The sequence below is a fragment of the Hoplias malabaricus genome, chromosome 7, assembly GCF_029633855.1.
Source record: "Hoplias malabaricus isolate fHopMal1 chromosome 7, fHopMal1.hap1, whole genome shotgun sequence".
In the NCBI taxonomy this organism is placed as follows: domain Eukaryota; kingdom Metazoa; phylum Chordata; class Actinopteri; order Characiformes; family Erythrinidae; genus Hoplias; species Hoplias malabaricus.
The window spans coordinates 26,755,616-26,766,108 of record NC_089806.1 but is presented as its reverse complement, the minus strand read 5'-3'; the positions used below and the strand labels follow the sequence as shown (position 1 = coordinate 26,766,108).

Sequence of the window (10,493 nt, the reverse complement as noted above, 5' to 3'; positions counted from 1 at the left end):
CTACCTCCTTCTATTACGATTATCTTGCACTATTGTTTACACTGCTTGTACATCCATTATCCTACCTCCAAATCAGGTTATTGTCTTCAGTCAGTGTCCCATTGTCTCATGTATGTCAGTGAGCTGCTGGTATCATATGTCCTGCACTTGTCTTCTGTTTGTTCACTTTCATATATTTATATACTTAGCTTAGTTGAATTTAGTCTATTTTTTTGTTAAATGTTTCTGCATTTTGGAGAGGAGAGTAACGTAATTTCAATCCTTTGTATGTCCTGTACATATGCAGAATTGATAATAAAACTCTCTTGACTTGAAAGTAGTGAGAGTGCTTTTAATAAATCGAAGCAGCCCTGCAGCCCTGGGATTTTTTGCTTTTGAATCTTTTCCCAAAGCAGTCAGTGGTTAGGTGCCGAAACGAAGCTTCTGACATTATTGTTCACCTAATAATTGTAAAGTGAATCAAACACTGACAGTGATTCAAAGCAATGATTAAAAAAAAATTATTTTTTCCATAGAGACAGAAGAGGTGAGGCTAACAGGAATGCATTTCATGAGGAAATTGGTCAAGGGATTTCTGGGATTTCCTCATGTGTGCACCCACTGGACCTTCTGAACCCTCAACAACTCCAGCACCTGCCATTCAGACAGCCGAAGCCCCTGTTCTTGAAGATGTTGCCACAGGGCACCCTGTCCCAAGGATGTCACCACAGGGCCTCCTCTTCCCAAGGGCGCCAGTGCACAGTCCCGTTTCCAAAGACACTGCTGCAGGACTGCTGGCTGTCCCTGTTCCAGTGACCTGGTGCCTGCCAGTTCTGCTTCAGTTACTGTGGCGCTTGCAACTTATGCTCCAGTGTTTGTGGTTCAGGTCGCTCCTGATCTAATGATTGTGGCAATGCCCACTTCAGCTTACGTGTAAGCAGTTCCCACCACTTCTGCTCTTTTGTTGCCAGCTTCCACTGCTTATGTTTATAAGACACTCCCAAGGACTTTGCAGATGACTCTCAGAACCGAGCCCTGTCTGGTTTATTGGACTATGCCACAGACTTACAGGATGATCCAGAGCACCTGGAGGAAACACAATAAATTCAGGATAAATTTACAGACCCAGTGCAGGATTTGTTCTTGCATCCCCAGAGCAGTGGTTCAGATTGAACTCGTCTGTTTTTTTTTTTTACTTCTCTCTGCCACAGAAACAAACTTGTAACTTGAGGTTTATGCTATTTTTGTTCTGCGTTTAATTTGATTCAGTTAGAGCTCTCTAGAATTTAGAGTAAGATCAATGTACAGAAAATATCTCTTATTTTAAAAATAACCATTTATGGAGCAGGAATAGAGCAATAGAGCAATATCCTCAACTCAGTTAATGCTTTTCAATGTTTGGACTTCTATTTGTTTAAAAGCATCCCATGTTTTTCTGTTGTGAGAAGAGAGATAGATAAATAAGCACCATTTTTGATAACTGATAACTGGACACTGGTGTAAACTAAAGGAATAGATACTGGTGTAGTGAAAACAGTCATTCCACTTATCTTACATAACCTAGAAGTTATAACTCACCATGAATGGTATGTGAAAATTTAGATTTTAAAAAAGATAAGCTTATTTCAGTGTAGGTTATCTTTGTAAATAGGAATGTTACTGATCAGGAAATCTAGTTCTTTATTGTCTGATTCTCAAACCTACCATATGTTTCTTGAAGATTTGGCTTTGTTTAATTTAAGAACACAACACATTGTAATAGACGAATCATCTAAATAAAAAATTGTCAACACTTTGACCACCAATATGCATAGAATCTGCTGGACATGTTTAGATAGTCATGCTAAATTTCTATACATTTTAACTGCCATCTTGTGTCATTAAATTGCAGCCATGGACTGATGTTGAATGTTTTCTTCAATGGACAGGACCCCCATAGTACCACCACAAAGCAGCTGATTTGGGTAGTCATACATTTGCAACGCTGCAGTGACACTAATATGGTGATGGATAGGCTGTGTTGGCATGGACAAGTGGATCAGACACAGCAGTACTGCTGGAGTTTTTCCCCACTTTGTTTTGGATTTCCCCACTCACTGTTCATTCAGTCAGACACACCTAGTTCATTGGTCCCATTTGTAGATATAAAGTCAGAGAAAGTAGCTCTGTTGCTGCACAGTTTGTGTTGGTCATCCTCTAGTCCTTCATCAGTGAACATAGGACCCTGTTGGTTGGATATATTTGGTTGGTGGAGAATTCTTATTCCACCGCATCACTGCAGCAATTCAGGCAAAAGGAGCCCCAACTAAGTATTGAGTGCTGTACATGCTCATACTTTTCAATTGGCCAGTATTTAAAGATTTTTTTTATTGGTCGTAAGTAATATTCTAATTTTCTGAGATACTGCATTTGGGGTTTTCATTAGTTGTAAGTTATAATCATCATCATCATTTTCTTTTCCACTTCTCCATTTCAGGGTCGCGGTTAAGTTATAATCATCAAATTAAAATAAATAAACACTTGAAATATATCAGTCTGTGTGTAATGAATGAGTATAATATACAAGTTTCAAATTTTGAATGGAATTACTGAAATAAATCAACTTTTTCATGATATTCTTATTTTATGACCAGCACCTGTACATTGGATGATACAAAGAATTAGAGCCATTTTGGGTGTTGGTTAATAATTTAAATGTACATGATTATTTCTTGTTTCATAACAGGAACCCACACAATCAACTCTAAAAATCAAACATCAGTTTTGTTGTTTGCAGCTAGTGTTAATAAATGACTGAGCTGAAACTAGTGTCCATGTAAAGAATGTATCACATTCATAAAGTGAACAGATATGGCCTGAGGGTACTTATAACCAAGGAAAGTTTAAAACATTTATATTGTGTTTCTAGATGTATCCGTACGTGTGATCTGTTTCTATAAAGTTCAAGTTGTGCTACTGATCAGGAAGTAATGCTTATCTGTTTTGTCTAAATCTCCATTACAGCAAACTCTTAACTGTAAAGATAAAGAGAAGAGGGTAGAATGTCATGCTACATGTACTCTAAGCTACATTTCACATTCTTATGTATTTTAAACCCTTAGCCCTTATTTTGTATAAAAGGGGAAAATGGAAACCTTTTGATAAAATTTTTTAAAGCCTTTGTTTTAATGGGACAATTTCTGGCACTTTTTAGTGCATTAGCAAGCATAACATAAAAGGATTACAATAACCAAGTACACTATAAAACCTGACGATTTAAGTAAACTCAAATGGTTTGAGGAAATTGATTGCCTTAAACCATTTAAGTTTAATAACTCAAACAATTTGAGCATAAATTATTTTCTAAAATGAGTGTGAACAATGCATATAACCATTGTTATATAGAATTGAGAAAAACAAGTGACCTGTACTCTGTTGACAGTGTACTTGCTAGTTTATTTAAGTATTTTGGACGCATGTGTAATAGATGTACCAACTCATTAAAATTAAGTATGTCTGACTTAACAGACTTGCATTACCCTTAAATTCACATTTTTTACACAAGTCCAGCAAAACAAGTTAAGCTAACTCATTTTCAACTATTAAAGTAAAATAAATAGGCTATAGTTTTATGAAATTCCCATCAAACAGTAGCAAACCATTTCATTTGAGGAAACTTGAAAGTTACATTAACTCAAATCAAACATTTAAAACAAAAAATGATTATTTTAAAGCCGCTATAAATACAAGGATCAGTACCAAAATATTTATTCAGTCTCACTGAATACCCTTCCACAGCTGGCACAAAACTATACATAGAAATAAAAACCTAAATAAAAAAAAATGTTTGAAAAGATTAGAGAAAAGAGTAGAAAAATAGAAGGTCCAAAAATAATCCTTAAAAGCATAAACAATACGGCTTTAAATAAAATCAAGGAAGACCAAATCATGTGTAATTAATATATTGCTATGAGGTACATGGCATCTTAAAGAATAACACTGTTACAGTTTCTTGGAGTGGTTTAAGTGTCTGTCAGCCACTTGACAGTACAACAATAAAAGCACTATTATAAGCTAAATGTGCCTTACGTGCACAGGCTTTGCTGTATTTAAGAACAACTATAAATGCAAGAATCATTACAAAATATTTAAATGTAAACATTTATTCAGCCTCAACTTCAACAACAGTGAATATACCCCCTCAGCTGGCACAAATGAATAATTCATGCCTCTTTGATTAATTATTTTCAGTACAAAGAATGATACTGAAAATATTCTCTGATGACCTGGTTCGCTTGAACATATATTGTTTTTGGTAGTAAGACATATGTGGCAGGTGAATTATTTTTTGCTACTGGGCTTATGCATTAAACCCCAATGATTACATTCAAGCACCATTGACCTGTCACAACATATTCACTCTGATAATGTTATGCACATTCCTCAAAGCCTGCAACTTCTTTGGATAGCTTAAATGTAAAGCATACATTAAACCAATTAAAATTTACCAGTGCATCTGTCCAAGATCTGTGGGACATTACCACCTCAAGGACGACGGATACACTGAGTGGCTGAAACTTAATCACTGCAGACACATGGTCTTCATCTACCATAGCCACCAGTGCCACTGGCCCCTTGTGGAATTCTTCAAACTCCTCCTTCACCATTAGATGAGGTTCATGACAGAAAGGAAAACTCCTGTACAAAACATAAACCATGCAGTGGTATTAAGTCTTACCTGCAAAGGAAAAGTGTGATATTTTCAATTCAAATTAAGCAGGAGCGTAAATGAGACTCTACTATACTCAAACTAATCTCAGAATTCAAACAGCCTAGTGAATACCCACTTAGGTGGAGTGAAAATCAGCAGCCAGCCCTTCGCAAATAAGGTCAATTTCAGGTTAATTTCAGATTATTTTTCACCTCCAATACAAGGTCATCAACACTTTCAGGATGAGAAGGCAAAATGAGGTTTTCAGCATTTTCATCATCAAAAATGACCCTTAGTTTTAGCTGTGTTGCCATTTCAACTGCATTAGGTAATCCTGTAACAGACACAGCGAGACACTTGTTGGCCAATAGTTTTGAAATATTCACCATGTCACCAAATTAAAGAGGAAAACTGACCTCACCTATTGCACTCTGTAGGCAGTAAAGAGGACTGAGATGGCTACTGTATCTGGTGCTGCTCTTTTACTCAGAAACTGGGATTAAATTTTTTGTTGTAAGCATTATTTTGCTTGACATTTTGTAGGCAAACAATGGACTTCTGTCCTTCAGCTCACATACAGATCTCACTGTATAGTCTTTTCCTTCATGAACTGTGAGTTCATATGAGCGCAAATGCCCAATATACAAAACCACAAAACCTTTGAGTAAGAAAAATATTTCATTGGCAAAAAGAAGTATGTTTTTGATCTCTTGGAACACAGGTAGGGCAGCATGGACACCTGTGCACACAAACATGCCAATCGCAAAAAGTGTGCCAGCAATGGTTACCACTTTTGTGCCAATGCATGTACATCTGTGGGCAATGATTCAACAAAGACAGATTCCATTTTTGATGTCTGCACTGGTGGCTTAAAAATGTTGATGATGTCAAGTAGAAGGACAGCATTTTTGGTGTCTCTCTGCCAATGTTTTTAATACGTTTCTGAAGTTGTGTGTACCACAAACTTTTTTCTTCAAAATATTGTGCTTCCTTTCAAACCTCATTGTCCACAGATGCACCAGAGGCCCAAATCATTTTATGGTAGTGCTCAAGATAATGATGCTTAGGTCGCAACTGTAGGTGTGAGACACAGCAAGATCTACTATATCCTTGAACTCCATTAAAATCCCCCATAATGTATCCCTTTCTTGAACTCTCAAGCCTATGAGAAGTGTGAGAAGTCTGAGCAAAGTGTGGTTCTCATGCCCACATCATACCTTTTAAACAGAGAGCAAGCTCCACTGGAGTAACACCTTCCAATAGATCATGTAGAATATCTGGTGGAAATCCTGTGATGGGATGGAAAAAGGCAGATGGTCAGACAGAACACAAGTGCCTTTAACACCATAATCTTCTTGATTGTCCCCGAGAGGTGCAAACTGTTTTGCATATCCAAACAGTTGTACATTATTAGAATTAAACAAAAGAGCAAGTTGCATGGAGTGCTGGCAGGTTAGCTAAAGTCCAGTAAACAGCACATATTTTGTGTATTTTGTTTGAAGTTCCAAGAGGGTTAACAATTTCAAATTCATCCATATAAAGGATTACAGATATATTTATTTCCTCAAGTGAAAGAAGGGGATTTTCATGACAGTAAGAGCCATCACAATATGAAGAATACTCACCAGGCTGCTCCATGTTGGTTTCTACACTTTATTCAGCAAAACCTGCAGAGTTGAGAGTATGGGCACATACATATAATTGTGCAGTGAAGACACAATGAGGTACTCGACAGGTTTAACATATGGAAACTTTTCTTCCTAATATGATTTTCTCCTCTTAACTGTTGATAGGGGGGGCTTCACATGTAATGGATTTGTGAAAAATATTACTCTAAAACTTCTCAGACAATTCCATTTACAATTATGTCAGTAAAAGAGCAGTTATGCATATTCAGTATTTTGATAACAGCTTATTTTACAATAGGTAAAAGTAAAAGTGAAAATAACTGTTCAATGTGCTCAATAATTTTCTGTGTTGCTTTTTCTGATACATGCAGAATTGTCTGCAAGTTTAAAAAGGAGGCTGCCAGGTTATAATTCAATTGTTCTGCTAAAACATCAGTGCTGGTACCTGCCTCTGGTATGGTTTCGTGTTCATCTAACACATCTAAAAGGATCTTGCTCAATTTCATGGTCATGAGAAACCCCTGTCTCCCTTTGCACAACAATGGATTCTTTAAATTCTGAAGCATTATGGTGTTCCCTACACTTGTGAGAATTAAACGTGGAGTAGACATTTGTTTTAAATGTGCAGTGACTAAAAGGACATGGCACTGTTTGCTATAGTCTTAAATGCCCTCTTAAATGAAGAAACATGTCCTTCTCCTCAAACGGCTGCTTAAAATCACAGAGGACAATGAAAAGCTAAACTGTTGATTACACTGACACTAGTTCTTCTGCTTTTCTTTTTCACAGGATGCACTCTAGACATTAGTGATGTGTCGGTCGCGAACGAACCGGTTCAAAGAGCCGGCTCTTGTAAGTGAACGATGAGAGCCGGTTCCCGTCTAAGACCGAGCTATTTTTTTCGAAGGCTTGTCATTCAACCAATCGGAGAACAACAAGCAAGCTCCAACCCTCCAAGCTGAGACACTTGGTTTTCCCGAATGCCAATCTGCCTTCCAAAAAATAGTTTAAGAATATGTTAAATCAGTTAAATGTTTGTTGACAGTTGTGGTTGTTTTATTCACTACCGTTGAATGCTGCTGTTTTGCACTTTGCATTGTAATTGTTTATTTTATTACCCAGAAATGGATGATTATATAATTTAATAAGCTATTTTGTAATACCTACCCTTTGGGTTCCATTGGCTGTATTTCAGATTTTACAAGTGATTTTTTATTAAGGTGTTTAAATAAAAATCCAGTTATTTATACAATTGAATGTGTGAGTGCAATCAGTGAGTTATTACAAGACGGCCATAAAAACAATTGGCCATTGCAACACTATTTATTATTTTTAATATTGAACAATAATATTTTGTCCATATAGTCATGTAAAATGTAGGTAATATTGTTCTGTACCAGTGGAAATAAGTGGTAAAACAAAGAGCCATTTAGGAACCGAAAGAGCCGACTCCCCAAAAAGAGCCGAAATTCCCATCACTACTAGACATGTGTATCCTGAGAGAATTAAAAATACTAAACTTGCGCAAGCAGTGGTGATACAAGCAGGGCAAGGGTGAAACTGTTAAATACTGTCCATGCTAGAGTCTGTAATGTTTTAATAAATGTACTTTGATGGAGCTAGAGAACACACACAATTTGTATTTCCACATTATTTATCAAATTTGTCAAGAGTGATGCTACTAGTGATGGGAATTTCGGCTCTTTTTGGGGAGCCGGCTCTTTTGGCTCGGCTCTTCATAAAGAACCGACTCTTTCGGCTCCTAAATGGCTCTTTGATTTACCACTTATTTCCACTGGTACAGAACAATATTACCTACATTTTACATGACTATATGGACAAAATATTATTGTTCAATATTAAAAATAATAAATAGTGTTGCAATGGCCAATTGTTTTTATGGCTGTCTTGTACTCACACATTCAATTGTATAAATAACTGTATTTTTATTTAAACACCTTAATAAAAAATCACCTATAAACTCTGAAATATAGCCAACCCAAAAGTACAAAATAGCTTATTAAATTAAATAATCATCCATTTCTGGGTAATAAAATAAACAAATACTCTGCAAAGTGCAAAACAGCAGCATTCAACGGTAGTGATTAAAACAACCACAACTGTCAACAAACATTTAACTGATTTAACATTTTCTTAAACTATTTTTTGGAAGGCAAATTGGTATTCAGGAAAACCAAGTGTCTCAGCTTGGAGGGTTGGAGGGTTGCTTGTTGTTCTCTGATTGGTTGAATGACAAGCCTTAGAAAAAAAATGGTTCGGTCTTAGACGGGAACCGGCTCTCATCGTTCACTTACAAGAGCCGGCTCTTTGAACCGGTTCGTTCGCGACCGACACATCACTAAATGCTACTATTACAACAGGACAAGGTGCATACCGGTATTAGACTGGTTGACATTCTCATGGTAAATTCTAAACTACAGTAGTTAACATTCAAAACAACTTTACATTTAAAATGCAGCAGCAGAGTGAATATATAAATAGCTACCATTAACGCCTGCCCACGTTCAAACCTGTTGCTAGTTACTGAACACACCCTTCAGTGAGCTAGCTGGCTATCATGCTAGGCTCTCACACACAATGCTAGCTTGCTATGTGCCATAAGCTAATAACGAAAAAACTTACTGTCATATTTGCATTCTTATATAACTCCAGGCTCCAGAAATATATAACAAACATATAAGCTGTTTCTCGCACCTTCGAAGTCAAGTGATTGTCTCGTTTTCTGGAGATGATCTTCAGGGGTTCAGACGTGCTTCCATGGTGACGACTTTGGCGTTTCAGTAACATTCCATGTAATCAGAAGGGTTGACAGTGTACACGTTCTGTGGGAGTAAAGTTCCACGCACGTATATATTTTGATGGCACAGTCTATTAATAGTCTGTCAATAACATGCATCCTTACAGAACACAGATCTGTGTTTGGATTGCATTTGACATAAGATAAACTGGAAAGTGAACGTAAAAAGGGAAAAAAGGTAGATTTCTTTTCACAATTTTTTTAATTTGTAAACTTAGTTGACAATACTTAATAGGAAAAAAATAGTAAACATTAAATATTTGATGAATCCATATTAACTCAAATTATGCCAGATAATGATCTAACTCAAAACAATATGTTATGGCAACAAGTCATTTTTGAGTTAGATTGACTTTATCAGCATAGGTGATGCCAAGTTTCTGTAATATTTATGTTAACTTAATAATTTCAGTAAGAAATGCAGTTAGGTTTTTCAGTGTACTATTACTCTTTTAAAGAGTAATGGTATGTTTGAGAAAAAAAACACATTTGTTTGTGTGTGGGTGAACTTTAACTCATCTGTAAAATTGAATTTATTGTTTGAATTACTACAGAAACTCATTTGTAACAAGAGTTGTTTAGTTTTGTAGCACTTTGCAGTAATGAATTTAGCTGAACGTGGAGACATTCCACCTTTAGTAATCTGAATCATCAAAAATATTACCCACCTATGGAGCAGGAATAGAGCAATAAGTCGGTTCATACTGTTCAGCGTTTGGAGTTCTCTCCATTGTCTAAAACAATTCCAGATAGCACTCTCATGAGCAGAGAGAGAGAAAGAGAATTTTTTTTGGAGATCTTCGAAAAATACTAATTGGCATTTGCTTGCAGCTCATTCAGGCACTATGGGTGATCTGAACATAGCAATCACAAATGCCTGAAAAATTCCATAGATGTAGGAACGTTGTTTTACTCCATTGTGTACTGGTACATTGTTGTGAAAAAACTCCATTATCACAGGATATGATCTAATTTAACCTAAATTCAATTTGCATGTGCTTAATATAACCTTTATAGGTAAAAAGGTAGGTAAAAGTATTCAGAATCTTTAGTGAAAAGGAAGTGACTGAAATTGTTTATTTGGACAGGACTAAAATCACTGAGATACATTAGTAATACTAATAATTTACATTTACATTTATTTTACATTTACATTTATGCATTTGGCAGACGCTTTTATCCAAAGCGACTTGCAAAAGAGGATCTAACATTCAAACTACAGCACAAATTATACAAAATACCTTACATTAAGTGCAATATGCCAGGAAGTAATAAGTGCATTAAAGAAAGACATTCAGTGCAAAAGATACTCTTGGAAGAGCTGGGTTTTCAATGATTTCTTGAATGCAGAGAGGGTTTCTGTTGCTCTGATAGTGCT

At 36.1% G+C, this 10,493-nt stretch overlaps 1 long non-coding RNA gene across 2 annotated transcripts; it reads right to left on the bottom strand.

Annotated features, from left to right (window-relative positions):
* Positions 1-537: 537 nt before the first annotated feature.
* Positions 538-9,138, bottom strand: LOC136702551 (uncharacterized). 2 transcript variants are annotated; one of them, XR_010803930.1, is made up of 5 exons: positions 9,013-9,138; positions 6,295-6,336; positions 5,887-5,958; positions 4,467-4,656; positions 538-1,065 (listed from the first exon to the last, which is right to left on the bottom strand). It is a non-coding gene; the product is annotated as an uncharacterized lncRNA (long non-coding RNA). The 2 variants fall into 2 exon arrangements; XR_010803929.1 differs by lacking the exon at positions 538-1,065 and having other exon boundaries at positions 3,443-4,656.
* Positions 9,139-10,493: the final 1,355 nt, after the last annotated feature.